This window comes from Chiloscyllium plagiosum, unplaced genomic scaffold, assembly GCF_037043375.1.
Source record: "Chiloscyllium plagiosum isolate Xiang-an unplaced genomic scaffold, Cpla_swu_hap1 HiC_scaffold_7, whole genome shotgun sequence".
Lineage (NCBI taxonomy): Eukaryota > Metazoa > Chordata > Chondrichthyes > Orectolobiformes > Hemiscylliidae > Chiloscyllium > Chiloscyllium plagiosum.
Window position 1 is genome coordinate 45,485,002 of NW_028270145.1, and position 15,613 is coordinate 45,500,614.

General features: G+C 42.3%; 1 protein-coding gene across 5 annotated transcripts in view; it reads right to left on the minus strand.

Annotated features, from left to right (window-relative positions):
- itprid2 (ITPR interacting domain containing 2) overlaps nucleotides 1-15,613 on the minus strand; it is a 158,234-nt gene that overhangs the window by 81,663 nt on the left and 60,958 nt on the right. Inside the window, exons 2-3 of one of the 5 annotated variants that reach the window (XM_087988967.1) lie at nucleotides 323-448; nucleotides 132-209 (exon numbers count right to left, since the gene is read on the minus strand). The exons of 3 other annotated variants lie outside the window; for them this stretch is intronic. The gene's annotated coding sequence lies outside the window, so the exon portion shown is untranslated. Of the gene's footprint in view, nucleotides 1-126; nucleotides 210-322; nucleotides 449-15,613 lie in introns of all 5 variants that reach the window. One more of the 5 variants, XM_043693468.2, reaches the window with a different exon arrangement.

The following is a 15,613-nucleotide window of genomic DNA, read 5'->3' on the forward strand; positions in this document are numbered from 1 at the left end:
GAAAACATTTCAAAGCCACGAGCAAAAACTGCTACACTCTGGGAGCAAAGAGCTGGGGAAGTCACTAACCAAACTAACTCAAAACAGGCAAGCATTGAGCAATGCAACGTAGTATGCAATTCTGACCTTACACAGAAATATTTTCAGGGGTCGATAACTCAACTGTAGTCATGGTGAGGCTCTAAAATGCAGGAAAACCTCTGTCACACCTGAAAAGCATAGAAAGATGTCTAAGTTGGACAAGAAACTCTACAGTACAGCAGCTAAGCATGGGAGAACTGCTATTACTGCAGAATAAAAGTCTTTAAAATGAAAAAAATACCTAAGCGCATTAGGAAGTAATGACATCAGAAATAGCTTTCCCAGGAAGATTTCGTTTCAGATGAGCCAAATAGAACACAAAATTGGACAATCTGAAGATGATGATTCTTGAAGTACTGAGTAGCTTCTAAACAGTGAATGAAGAAAGAAATTAAACATACAAATATTCTTCTATACACATCTGAGAGAGTAGCAGATGATTTTATTACTCAAAGGGTAGATGAAACATTGGTTGCACTTGTGAAGCTGCTTTGCTCTAGACCGTTGGCAAGGAGAGCAATATCTGGTATCTGTCCTACCCACCTTGCTAGTCTTTTATGCTTAGTCTATATGACATTGAAGAGGTATTGAAAACCTTTGGCGATTATTTCAAGGCCAGAACTATAAAAATCTCGAAAGGGCAAGACTCAACAAAACGATGAAATATCCAGATTAATGCATGAATAATTTCATTTATTCCCTTTACAGACAAACGGAGAAATGTCATTATGGCGATGTAATGCCAGATTCATAAGGGATTGGATTGCGTAGGCAATTCTGGTGAGCCTTTGGCTTTCTCTAATGGATTTGACAATCAGAAGGTGAGCGAAGCAAAGGAAGCTGGAAGCAAAACAGATCAACCCTAAGGAGAAGATAATACCTGGCACAGAAGGTCGACAAAATCTATTCATTTTGTCACAGACTAGATTGGGTTGGGGTATCTGGTCAGCATGGAAGAGTTGGACTGAAGGGTGTTTCTGTGCTGTCCATCACTATAACTCTTTGATTCTTTATACAAAGCATAAAAGACTAACAAGGTGGGTAGTGCAGAGGTTGACATTTTGGGTGTAACTCTTCTACAGGACTGGGGGGGGTGGGGGAGCTGCAGATAAAGAGGGAGGCAGGGGCAGGATGAAGTGGGGACACCTCTGTCTCATCGGGAAGAACTGTTTGGATGAGCATGAAAGGGTTGGTGTACCAGCAGCATGCAGACAGAGATTTACCTGTCTCTCTTCCAACCTAGTTTACTGCATCAGGTGCTCCCAATGTGGTCTTCTCTACATCTGGGAGACTGAACGTAAACATAGGGAGCACCGAGCATCTCAGCCAGGTCCACACAGGCCAACCAGACCTCCCAGTCACCACCCATTTTAATTCCCCCAAACACTCCCTTTCCAACATGACCATCCTTGGTCTCCTCCATTGTCAAAACAAACCACAGCTCCTATTGAAGGAACAACACCTTATCTTCCACCTGGGCACCCTACAGCCCTGAGGACTCAACATTGAGATCTCCAATTTCAAATAACCTCCTTCCCCATCCACCAACTTCCTTCCCAGCCCCTCCCCCCTCCTTTCCACATCTCCCTCCACCAACCGGATTCATTCCTTCCATTGATCAACCAGGTCATACTTGTCTTCACCTGTCCCCACTTCACCACCCTGCCTTCGCCTCCTTCTTTATCTGCAGCTCCCCCCACACCCACCCCCAGTCCTGAAGAAGGGTTACACCTGAAATGTTGACTTCTGCACCTCCTGATGCTGCCTGGCTTGCTATGTTCTTCTAGCCTCCTGCCCGTCTACTTTGGATTCCAGCATCTGCAGATTTTTTGTCCTTAACAAGGTGGGTAGGACAGACACCAGACACACTCTGTCCCTGTCAATGGTCTGCAGCAAAGCAGCCTCACAGGTACAAGCAATGCCCAGCTTTTAAAACAAAATAATTGTATTGTAAATAGTCATTTGTTAGTACAGAACTTCAGTATTGTTCACAACAGGTGCATTTTGTCAAGCTTTTTGTCTTGCATTCGTCTGGACATTTCCCAAGAATATAAATTCAAGAGGAAAACAAATATTTATACAGCGCAATTGGAGAGTACTGATGGGTCAGCAAGTATACTCTGCTTTTATTATAAGAAACAAGGGCACTTCATGTAAATGCACCAAAACACGACATAACAGAGTGGACTCGATGGGCCGAATGGCCTTACTTCCACTCCTAAGTCTTATAACCACAGAAAAATGGAAAGACTAAAGAACATATCACACAAACAGATAATTGAGAGAGAACCATCTCCAGTAGAAGATAAATCTCAAACATTCCTTGGAGAAATCAGACACCTAGACCAAATATCTCATTATGGAAACATTCACATCAATAGGTATCACATAAATTTCAAGTTAGCTACAGGAGCAAGTGTTACAGTATTGCCAGGGAGAGCGCTGTAGTTAACAACATACTGCTTACACTGAGCAGCTGTTTGGCAACACAGTCCAGGGCCTTCATACTTAAACGTTAAAGGTATGTTGTAAGCAACTCTCCAATATCAAATACCTTATGTACTTCACAAACAAGAGTTCTCTCTCCCGGTAAGGCATATATTTTGGCCTCAAACCCATTCAAGAGATGGAAGAGGTTAAACAACAAAAGGTCAAGGAAAAGCTGGCATCGAATTTTCCTGGGCTACTCCACCATACTTCCATAAAGTTTCAGCATAACTTGTCCACCCTCATACTCAATGCCCCTTCCATTGAAGTAAGCATCCCATAGGTCTTTTTTTACTACCTTATCTACCTGAGCTGCCACCTTCAGTGATCTGCACACCCAGATCCCTCTGCATATCAATATTTCTACGGGTTCTGCCATTCACTGTATTATTTCCACTTGTACTTGACCTTGCAAAATGTGTCACTTCACATTGCTTGAGATTGAACTCTACCTGCCATTTTTTGGTCCATGACTCCAACTGATCTACATCCTACTGTATGCTCTGACAATCCTCCTCACTATCTGCAACTCTACCAATCTTTGTACCATACAAACTTATTAATTGGACCAGCTAAGTTTTCCTTCAAATCATTTAGCCAGACCATGAATAGCACAGGTCCCAGCACTGATCCCTGTAGAACACCACTAGTCACAACCCTCCATTCCAAAAAGCATCTTTCCACCACATCCCTCTGTCTCCTATGGCTATGCTAGTTCTGTATCCATATTGCCAGCTCACCCCTGAAAACATGTAACTTCACCTTTTGTACCAGTCTGCATGAAGGACCTTGTCAAAGGCTTTACCGAAGTCTATGTAAACATCAAACTACTTTTCCCTCACCTTCATTACCACCTCAAAAAACTCAGTCAAGTTCGTGAAGCACGACCTCCCCCACACAAAACCATGCTGTCTATCACTAATAAATCCATTTGCTTCTAAATGTGTTTAGATCCTGAACCTGAGAATCTTTTCCAATAATATCTGTATTACTGACTTGAGGCTCACAGGCCAGTAATTTCCTGGATCATCCCTGCTATCCTTCTTAAACAATGGAATAATATAGGCTTTTTCCAGTCCTCTGGGACCTCACCTGTGGCCAAAGAGGATACAAGATGTCAGTCAATGCACCAGCAAATTGTTCTCTTGCCTCCTTCAATATTCTGGGATAGATCCCATCAGGAGCCAGGGACTTATCTACTTCAACACTTTTTAAGAAGCTCAAGACCTCTTCCTTTTTAATAACAACTTGGCTTAGGAAATGGAGTGTCAAATTTCTGAGATCATTCTCTACCAATTCCTTCTCTTTGGTGAATACTAACACAAGTTATTCATTTAGGACCTCATCCACCTCTTCTGGTTCCACACATAGATTCCCTCCTTTGTCCTCAAGTAGGCCAGCTCCTTTCCTGGCTACCCTCTTGCTTTTTATATATGCCTAAAAAGCCTTGGAATTCTGCTTAATTCTGTTTGCTGACTATTCTTCATGACCCCCTTTTGCCCTTCTAATTCCACGTTTAAACTCTTTCCTACTTTCCTTGTATACTTCAAGGCCTTCATCTGTTCCATCCTCCTATGCCTTATATATACTTCCTTTTTCTTTTTGACCAAGTTCATAACATCCCTGATCATCCAAGGTTCCCATAACTTGTGTACATATTCTTCATTCTCACAGGAACATGCCACTCCTGAACTCTCATCAACTGCTGCTTGAAGTACTCCCACATGTCCGATGTGGATATCCCCACAAACAGCTGCCTGCAATCAAAATTCTCCAGTTCCTGCCTATTATTGTTGTAGTTCACCACTCCAATTTGACACCTTCACCTGAGTACTGCTGTTCTCCCTATCCCTATAATACAACAGATAAGTCCAATTCCAGTAGCTGAAACGAAAGGAAAATAAAAGAAGGTCTACAGCTGTTCAAGTCAGAAGAACCCACAAGGAAAACGACCAGGAGCAGAAGACAGGCTGAAGTTGAGACCTCCACATCAGGTTCTTATCAACCAGACGACAGACAGGTAATATCGCATACACACACACATACACAAAGAATAGTTTATCTAGCTACAGTATTCTATTAGTAATATGCTTTTAGGACAATAGCTGGATTATTCAAACAGCAGTTTGACTCTCAGGGTTGTTACTCGCTTTCACTGGTCAGTAGATAGTACATACTTAATCTAGACACAGGTCAACAGATTGAAATGTTTTCCAACACTATTAAAACTGAAGAGAGTTTGAATTCCATGTAGCAATAAAATGTGTGTTAACATGGAAGCAAAGAGATCACAACTGAACCATCAACTCCACTAGAAAGGATATATGGTGATGGGCGATGGATACTCCACAACTGTATTCCATCAGATTGTCACACAGCCCAATGAACAGTTATCTACTGCAATGTTAAGTCAGCAACTAATTGTTGAGGTGTTAGGAAGTGTCAAGTTCAAGCATATCCAAAGAATACACTATTATTGCCAAACATGTTATGTTCAGATCATCTGAATTTATAAAGTTAAACCCTTAGGAAAATGGGGCAATAGTAATTAGACTCGGTGGTTAGCACTACTGCTTCACAGCACCAGGGACCCAGGTTCAATTCAACGCTCGGGCAAGTGTCTCTGTGGAGTTTGTACATACTTGGGTTTCCGCTGGATGCTCCAGTTTCCTCTGACAGTCCAAAGATGTGCAGGTAATGTGAATTGGCCATGCTAATTTGCCTATAGCGTCAAGGGATGTGCAGACTAGGTGGATTAGCCATTGTAAATACAACGTTACAATGATAGCATAACAGGGATGGGTCTGGAAAGGATGCTGCGTGGAGGGGCAGTGCAGACTCAATGGGCTACGTGGCCTGTTTCCACACTGTAGGCACTCTAATACTCTAGTTGAGAAAAACAAACACTGGTTGGAGGGAAATGTGTACATGGATCTCAAAGAGTTAAAATTTCTTTGAGTGCAACCAAGCACCTAGTTATCTCCGATACTCTTTCAGATTAACAAAAGGAACAGTCAGCAACAGACCCGAGTGTCCTAACAGTAGCAATGTAGGTCATACCCATAACCAGGAAATAGTTACAATAATGCAATAAAAACTTCTAACTGTTTACTCATTATCAATCTACTAGCTACACCAAAAAAAGGTAGATATCCTGATCAAACTAGGGCACTTTAGACTTGAAGGAATCCATACATACCGAAATACAACCTGCCATCACATGTAGCACAGAGTGTTGTGCTATTTGGCACAACATCCTGCGGGCGAGATGTTAAACTGAGGTTCCTTCTGTCTTGCTGTGGTTCAGATGAATGCTTAAAAAAAAACCCATGTTACTATTTGAACTGTTCTTTTCTCAAATAATCAGAGCACACATCTACTGGTTGTTTCTCACAATGCCGTTCGTGAAATCTTGCCATGAACAAAATGGGTGTTTCACTTATTTAATAAGTAACAGGCATAACTACTTTGAAGAGTTTATGTGCAAGGTGCATGGAGTCATTTCTGTGGCAACAGATTCATGGGAGTTGGCCTTTTCAGCTATTCCAGAGTTTCATACAACTTTCAGAAAGTGAAAATTATCAATTATTGAATCAATTATTACTTACCCTCGGGTAATGGGAGATTGAAATGCTTTTTCTTATTTTATGAACTTTACAATGATAGCTTATTGTCAGAACAGAAAGGATTGCTTTATCCTCTCTATTTTGGCCCACTGGGATATTTTGGTTATCCTTATTTATAGGCTGGATATGAATACTATCATTGATTGAACTGACTCTAGTAAATTACTGAAAGAACCCAATTAACATTTTTTGTTATTTTTCACATTTCAAACTTAATGAGAATTGCTTTTCAAGAATGTGTTTTAACAACTAAAGAAGCAACGATCCAACTACAGAAGTATTGGCCCATGACTCACAATGCAAATGAGACAAAAGCCTAAGTCCATTTATTATATGGAAATGTGTGACATCAATGAGAAGACCTGTGTGTTTTACATAAGTGTCACTTGTTCACATTTGACCACCAGAAAAATTGGCACATGTGTCTACAAACATAACTCAGTAGACAGTCTCCCACATCGAGCACTGCTCCAAGGCTCCAGAGTCCTGTTGTCACTGCTACTGGAAAGCAAAGCGATTGAAAACAGCTGCCCACTGTAGGCACAAATTCTTGTGAATTCAGGAATTTCCACCCACAACATGCTGATATATTAACCACTTTTTCATACAACAGTAGTCACAGTATGATTTTAGAAGCAGCCCTGGAGCAATGCTAAAGAAGAGTGTGAGGGGAAAGTGGGTGTGGAGCTGAGAAGCAGATAGGCAGTTACAACTATCAACTTGCCAGAGAGAATACCAACATGAAACTGCATGTGGGTCCAGGCGTGATGAATGGAAGCAGAGTACTTGGGTACGGTGATTATTTGCACTTTTGCAAACATGATGAGTTTTGATATGTCTCCTTGTTTTCAGTTCAATATCAGACACTCATGTGAAAATAAATAATACTTTGTTTAAACGTCAGTTTGTGAAAAGTAGCTTATTTTAGCCAAAAACTAAAAAGGGGGGGGTTGAAAATAAACCACTCTGTCTGTGGACGGAAAGTGAGGAAAATAAAATGAGTTCAGACTCAAAATGTTAACTTGGTTTCTTTCTCCACAGATGCTGCCAGATCAGATGAGTTTCTCCTGCATTCTGGTGTTTGTTTCAATTTACAAGATCTGCAGTCCTTTTTTTTAAAAAAAAAAGGGCTCTGTCTTTCCCTCTCCTAAACATTCATGGATCATACGGAAGCACACTATACTAAATATGAATGAATAGACAGCTCGAATTCAAAGTGAAGTATACAAAGAATGAAGTCTAAAAATCCATCAAAATACTCAATGTCTGATATATCCATTTTTAAAAGCTAATATCTTCAGTCTTGCATCCCACCCTATTTCATATAGTACCAAACTAAACTGGAGAAAGCTTTATTGTCACAATTACTAATATTTCAATAATAAAATCACATCAGATATAATGATAACCTGCCTACAGTTCAGATGGTAAACTGGATATTTTCACATTGAGGTTATTTTCAGAATTCCTAGCGACTTATATATTTGAATACAGTTTATTTCTGGTTTTGTCTGGAAGTAAACATGGAAATCTCCATTGCTCAGAAAGACATGTAACAAAAACACAGCTAGGAAATTTTTAAAAAATTGCTAAATGTGATTATTAAAACAGAGAATAGTTTCTCATACCGAACCATATTTCTCATTCTTCTGAAAGTTTACCCCAAATACAGAAATAGACATGAATATAATAGAGACTGATTCTCATGTTAATGCAGCTGCAGCATAGATGTCCAAAGTGTGACAGCATTACATCATCAGAGAACTATCAATTCATATCACTTTAACAAATAACCATTTATATAGCTAAAATATATTGCTCCTTTTAATGATTTCTGCAGACCCCCAAATCTTTACAAACTTCATGTTCCATCTCAAAACAGCAAGTCTAATGAGGTCTACATATTTTAAAAAAAATATCTTTTAGCTTCAACATGTGTCAAATAACAAATATGCCTTGGCTGTTTTTAAGTCTTCGCAGTCAGAAATAGTCTAATGCCCTTTTGATAAGGAAGTTCTCCCTCCATTTCTACTCTGGCAAACATGTGACATGAATGATGAATGATGAACCAAGCCATTCAGTGGTATTAAACCATTGGGTAGTCTTTAAAAAAAAGGAATGAAATCAGATGGATCAGCTGGCATTCTGGAAGAACTGGAAACAATGGTGACAAATTAGCTATCAACCCTGCAAAATGCAAGCTCTTTCTTATCAGCATCTGGGAAATTGTGCAGATACATTCTCGATCAGTAGGGTAGACAATGGTTATGGAAAAAGGGCAGGAATGTTGGTTCAGCCATGATCCTAATGTACAGCAGAGCTGGCCCGAGGGGCTGAATGGCCTACTTGTGTTCCTTTCTCTTATGGGCTATAACTGTATGGTGCAAAACCTGAGAGCTCTGCCTCTCAAGACTAATCAAACAACAGCCTGACATAACCATATTCCATGAATTATATCTTACAGAAGATATCCCAGACACCACTACCATAATGTCTGGGTCGGTCTTTTCCCATTAGTTGTAGACGTCCAGAGGTCACAGCATAGTAGCACACAGTCAGGAGAGGATTGGCCTAGCAATCCTCAGCATTGACTCCTGACCCCATGAAGTTCCAGAGCATCAGGTCAACATGGAAACCTTCTCCTGGATTAATACCTTGCACTTTCTCTCAGCTGATAAATCATCGCATCTCCATGTTGAGCAACAATTGAAAGAAGCACACAGGGTAGGTAGCAAGGGTGCACAATGCACTCTGGGTGGGGGCCTCAACTTCACCAGCCACATCACTACGGACTAAGCTGGTTGAGTCCTAAAGCACAAAGCTACCATACTGGGTCTGTGGCAGATGGCAAGAGAAAACCAACAAAGGAGGAAGAATTTACTTGACCTTATTTTTACCAAACTACCTGTCTCAGAGGCATCTGATGTAGCATTGCCAGGAGTGACCTCTGCACAGTCTGTGTTTGAACAAGGTCCAGCCATCATCGCATTGAGCATACGCTCCATCCTGTTGTGTGGCACCATTTCCAGGTTAAATGCAAAAGAAAATTAATACCTCAAAACTCACCACTCTGTGGGCCATCAGCTGCAAAATTGTATTCAACAACAATCTGTCAATTCATGGCCTGCAACATCTCCTGCACTACTATTACCATCAAACTAGAGGATTAATACTAGTTCAACAGAGTTCAGGAGGACATGCCAGCAGCAGCAATAGGGATAACTAAAAATGACCTTGTGAAGCTATAAATGTAAGACTATTTGAATAGCAAATAGCCAGTGATAAACAGAGCTATCACTTCCCTCAATCAACAGATAAACTCTGCAGTCCTCCACCCAACCATGAATGGCAGTGAACACTTAACTAAAAAGGGGAGGAAATTTAACAAATATCCCCATTTTCAATGATGGTGGAGGCCAGCATATCAGTACAAAAGAGAATGATGAAGGGCTAGTGCCAAATGGGGGACCTATCTCTGCCTCCTCCTCAGGTCTCCTGATCACAGATTTAGTCTTCAGCCAATTCTATTCACTCTACATGATATCAAGAAATGGTCGAAGGACTGGTTAGTTAAAAATGATGGGCCCTGACAACATTTCAGCAAAGCGTACTGAAAACTTGTGTTCTAGAATTAGCTGCACCCATAGGCAAGCTCTTCCAATAAGCTACATCACTGGATTATAACCAGCAAAGTAAAAAATTTTCCAGGTAGGCCCTGTCCGTAGAATGAAGGAGCAAATCCAACCGGACCAAATCTCAGTCAGTCTACTATCAGCGAAGTGATAGAAGCTGTCATCGATCAACATTGTCAGTCAGCAGGTTCACTTTCAGTTTGGGTTCTTCGAAGGCCACTCAGTTTGCGACTTAGTTTTAGCATTGGTCTAAACATTGACAAAACAGCTGAACTCCAGAAGCAAAGTGAGAGACTGCCCTTGGCATTATTCAGTGAAGTATGGCACCAAGATTCCCTAGGAAAATTGGAATTAACTTGAATCAGAGTGAAAACTCTTCACTTTCTTTTCCTATCATTCACGGGATATGGGCATCACTAGATAGGCCACAAAGAGATCACTTAAGAGTCATTGCTGAACATTTGGAGCCATATGTAGGCCACACCAGGTGAGGATGACAGTTTACTTCCCTAAAGGCTTTTCTGACAATTTCTTTCATTAAATACAACTTCTATCATCTGCCTTAGCAGCAACTGACCCCAGGTCTACTGAACATTACTACTAGGCAATCAATTTCCCTATAAGTAGTTGAAATTGTTACAAAAAGAGATGTTTGTGGTTATTGGAGGTCAATCATCTCAGCTCCAGACATCTCTGCAGAACTTCAAGGTAGCACCTTGATCCAACTGTCTTCAGCCACTTCAATGACCATCCCTTTATCATAAGATCAGAAATGTGGATTTTCACTGATGATTGCATAAAGTTTGGCACAATTCTTGACTCTTTAGATATCAATGCAGCCCATGCAGCAAAACTTGGACAATATCTAGGCCTGGGCTAAAAAAGTGGCAAGTAGTGTTTGCACCACACAAATGCAATGATCCTCCCAAACCAAAAGGGAGCCTAATCATCTCTCTGGACCATTCAATGGCATTGCCATCATCGAATCCCCATTATCAACATCCTGTGCGTGACCATTGACCATAAACTGAATTGGATCAGACATGTAAGTTGAAACTTTATTGCTGGAACAGCACAGCAGGTCAGGCAGCATCCAGGGAACAGGAGATTCGACGTTTCGGGCACAGGCCCTTCTTCAGGAATGAGCAGAGAGTGTTCAGCAGGAGAAGATAAAAGGTAGGGAGGAGGGACTTGGAGGAGGGGAGTTGGAAATGTGATAGGTGGAAAGAGGTCAAGGTGAGGGTGATAGGTCGGAGTAGGATGGAGGCGGAGAGGTCAAGAAGAAGACTGCAGGTCAGGAAGGCGGTGCCGGGCTGGAAGGATCCGGCTGAGACAAGGTGGGGGGAGGGGGGATGAAGAAACTGGTGAAGTCCAAGTTCATCCCCTGCGGTTGGAGGGTTCCCAGTCGGAAGATAAGACGCTCCTCCTCCGACCGTCGGGTTGTTGTGGTTTGGCGGTGGATGAGTCCAATGACCTGCATATCCTCGGTGGAGTGGGAGGGGGAGTTGAAATGCTGTGCCACAGGTTGGTTGGGTTGGTTCGTCCGGGTGGCCCAGAGGTGCTCTCTGAATCGCTCCGCAAGTAGGCGGCCTGTCTCCCCAATATAGAGGAGGCCACACCGGCTGCAGCGGATGCAGTAGATGATGTGGGTGGAGGTGCAGGTGAATCTGTGGCGGATATGGAAGTTTCCCTTGGGGCCTTGGAGAGAAGTGAGGGGGGAGGTGTGGGCGCACGTGTTGCACCTCCTGCGGTTGCAAGGGAAGGTGCCGGGAGTGGTGGTTGGGTCGGTGGGGGGTGTGGATCTGACAAGGGAGTCGCGGAGGGAGTGGTCTCTACGGAAAGCTGATAGGGGAGGGGAGGGAAATATATCCTTGGTGCTGGGGTCTGTTTGGAGGTGGCGGAAGTGACGGCGGATGATGCGCTGTACATGGAGATTGGTGGGGTGGTAGGTGAGGACCAGTGGGGTTCTGTCCTGGTGGCGGTTGGAGGGGCGGGGCTCAAGGGCGGAGGAGCGGGAAGTGGAGGAGATGCGGTGGAGGGCACCGTCGACCACGTCGGGGGGGAAATTGCGGTCCTTGAAGAAGGAGGCCATCTGTGTTGTACGTATTTTGAACTGGTCCTCCTGGGAGCAGATGCGGCGGAGACGAAGGAATTGGGAGAATGGGATGGCGTTTTTACAGGGGGCAGGATGGGAGGAGGTGTAGTCCAGGTAGCTGTGGGAGTCGGTAGGTTTGTAGTAGATGTCCGTGTTGATTCGGTCGCCTGAGATAGAAACAGAAAGGTCTAGGAAGGGGAGGGAGGAGTCCGAGACTGTCCAGGTGAATTTGAGGTCGGGGTGGAAGGTGTTAGTGTAGTGGATGAACTGTTCAACCTCCTCGTGGGAGCACGAGGTAGCGCCGATACAGTCATCAATGTAGCGAAGAAAAAGATGGGGGGTGGGGCCAGTGTAGTTGCGGAAGATGGATTGTTCCACATACCCTACGAAGAGGTAGGTTTACATGTCAGACATGTAAACACTGACAAGAAGAGCAGATGAGATACTTCCAAACGTCTGCCTACTCTCTGTAAGTAACAAATTCAGAGTGTAATGGAATACTGTCCACTTGCCTAGATCAGCACAGCTCCAAATACACTCAAAACCCTAGACACCGTTCAGAGTGACACAACCCATTGATTGGCACCTTTTACAAAACTCATTCCCTCCACCACTGACACACTGGCAGCAACATGTACCATTTCTGAGATGCAATACAGCAACTCACCTAGTTTCTTTTGATAGCACTTTTTGAATCTGCAACATCCATCACTTATAAGAACAAGGGCAGTGAATGAATAGAAGTATCGCTCTTTTCAAATTCGGCTCCAAGCCACATACCATCTTGACGTGGAATAACTTTGCCATTCCTTTAGTGTTGCTAGGTCAAAATCCTAAAAATCCCTTTCTAACAACACTGTGGATGCACCCATTCCAGATAGGCTGCAGCAGTTCAAAAGGGTCACCACCATCATCTAAAGGGTAATTAGGAATGATACTAAATGATGACCTAGCAGCAATACCCACATCCTGTGAACAAATTTGTCAAAAAATACACATCAGTTGATCTTGCGCTTACGGGATTTTCGTACATGCCTTACCTGTTGAAAAATTGTCATTATTCATCAGAGCAGGGGTCAAATATATTTTCTCCTTTGTTACTACATCAGGAGTCTGCAATTCAGGCTGCATTTTGATTTCTTCAATTCAAGAGGCAGGTGTAAAGGGCCAGGAGGAAGTGGTTGACTTTTTGTGTTGCGAGCAGCTCAGAAACCTTCTGCATTTCTAACTCACTTTCATTAACCATTTCAAATCTCAAACACCATGTGAAAAACAGCTGTTACTAAAAGATCATGTAAAATCCACATTTTGAGTTGCAAAATTGATGTACATGTTTAGTACTTACAATCGAAACATGATTTAACTATTTTATTACAGGAACATACTGCAGATGATGTAAATCTGAAATAAAAACAGTAAATGCTGTAATACTGACCTCTGGGTATTTCCAGCATACCTTTTTTTAAAAAAAATTATCAATCCATTATTTTGTACTTCAGGAATAATATCCTACAGGCACTACTTCCTCCGAATTATGGATATTAAAAAGAAAAGGAATGTCGAAATAAGCTCATCAAGGTAAAGGGTTAAAATACAATAAACAGTAGTAGAGAACCAGAACTCCACAAATATAAGGAAATGCTGCAATTAGCTTCTGAACATGAAGGCACAAGTCAAGATTATGGTCTTGCGTTCTCACTATTGCATGGGGACTGGAGTCACCAGCTCAGAACTTTGTGTCAGCAATTCTCAACGGCTCGGTTCTATCCAGCACATGGCAGAATAAGGAAACTGCCCATTAAAGAAGTGAGATATGATAATAAGCAATAATAGGCATTTCCCAGCTCCCTACTAAGAATCTCAACTCAATGTTCAGAACTCTGTTGGAAAACAAAACTTCTTGGTCTTGATGCAGAGAAAATTCTTGCATGACTTCTAAGTTTCTTACCCGAGCCCACATCGTTCAGGGCCTGAAAAGTTTCTACCTTTCTCAGCAGCTCTCTACATCGAAACCTGGTTCATTTTGTTAAAAAACTAAATTCATAAAGTTGTGCCCAAGAGATCTTTATTTGTAGTTATCATGAAAGGCCCTGCAAGTGCTCAAGTTGCTCCAAAATAAATATTACATGGTGCAAGGTTAAAATGCAAATTAATCAAAGGAATCAAGCTATAAAATAAAAGACAGAAATTGCTGGAAAAGCTCAGCAGGTCTGGCAGCATCTGTGGAGAGAAATCAGAGTTAACGTTCCAGGTCCAGACACCCTTCCTCAAAACCGAGAGCTATAAAAGCTATTAACAGAAACCAGCAGCAGCCTGTTCAGCATTAATACTGCCACCTTGATGTCCCTTTCACACATCGCTTTGTCTCCTCACCATAGTTCACATTCCAATTGAGCACTGTATCATCATCACCATCTTTGGGTATATTATTGTTATTGGAGAAAGTGAGGACTGCAGATGCTGGAGATCAGAGCTGAAAATGTGTTGCTGGAAAAGCGCAGCAGGTCAGGCAGCATCCAAGGAGCAGGAGAATCGACGTTTCGGGCATGAGCCCTTCTTCACGAATTTCCTGCGCTTTTCCAGCAACACATTTTCAGCTATATTATTGTTATTGTCCAAGTCATTCAGATCATGAATGAGTGAGCTGCCAGCTATGATCCTTGCAGTGCCGCACTGGTTGCAGCCTGCCAACTTTAAAATGGGCCCATTTAGCTATATTTATTGGTTCCTCTGTTGATGAGTCCTCCGTTCCAGTCAACACATTACCTCACCTAAACACTCCCACCCCCACCACCACCACCACCATTCTAGAATCGAGGAAGTTATTTTAAGCGATGTGTAAGGTTATGGCACTGAAGGAAAAAATATTGAGCTTGCAATAAATCCACCCAGTCTGATGATGTCACAGTCTTTGGGTGGAGGTGGTTGAGCAGATGTTATCTGTGCATTTCCCAACAGTCTTCAGTAATTATGCCAGACAAGTAATGCAAACTGCACTTACTGCTATTATGCAATTAAACATCTTATTAACTTAGTCTCACTAGTAGTCTATCCTCTCCCACTGATGAATAAACAGCTCCTACACACAACCTAGTTAAAAATGATTCATGGTCGTAAACTGCCTCAAACACCACGAGCTAATACGACATACTGGCAGTGGTAGCAAATATCACAGTGTGCCTGGAGCCACCTCTTTTAGAACATAGAGTCATAAAAGATGTACAGCATAGAAACAGACCCTTCAGTCCAACTTGTCCACGCCAACCAGATATCCCAACCCAATCTGGTCCCACCTGCCAGCACCCAGCCCATGTAAATAACAAAAAGAAGTAGACCCAGCACTGATCCTTGTGGCACTCCATTGGTCACAGGCCACCAGTCTGAAAAATAACCCTCCACCACCACCCTCTGTCTTCTACCTTTGAGCCAGTTCTGTATCCAAATGGCTAGTTCTCCCTGTATTCCATGAGATCTAACCTTGCTCACCAGTCTCCCATGGGGAACCTTGTCGAACGCCTTACTGAAGTTCATGTAGATCACATCTACCACTCTGCCCTCATCAATCCTTTTTGTTACTTCTTCAAAAAACTCAATCAAGTTTGTGAGACATGATTTCCCACACACAAAGCCATGTTGACTATCCCTAATCAGTCTTTGCTTTTCCAAATACATGTACATCCTGTTCCTCAGGA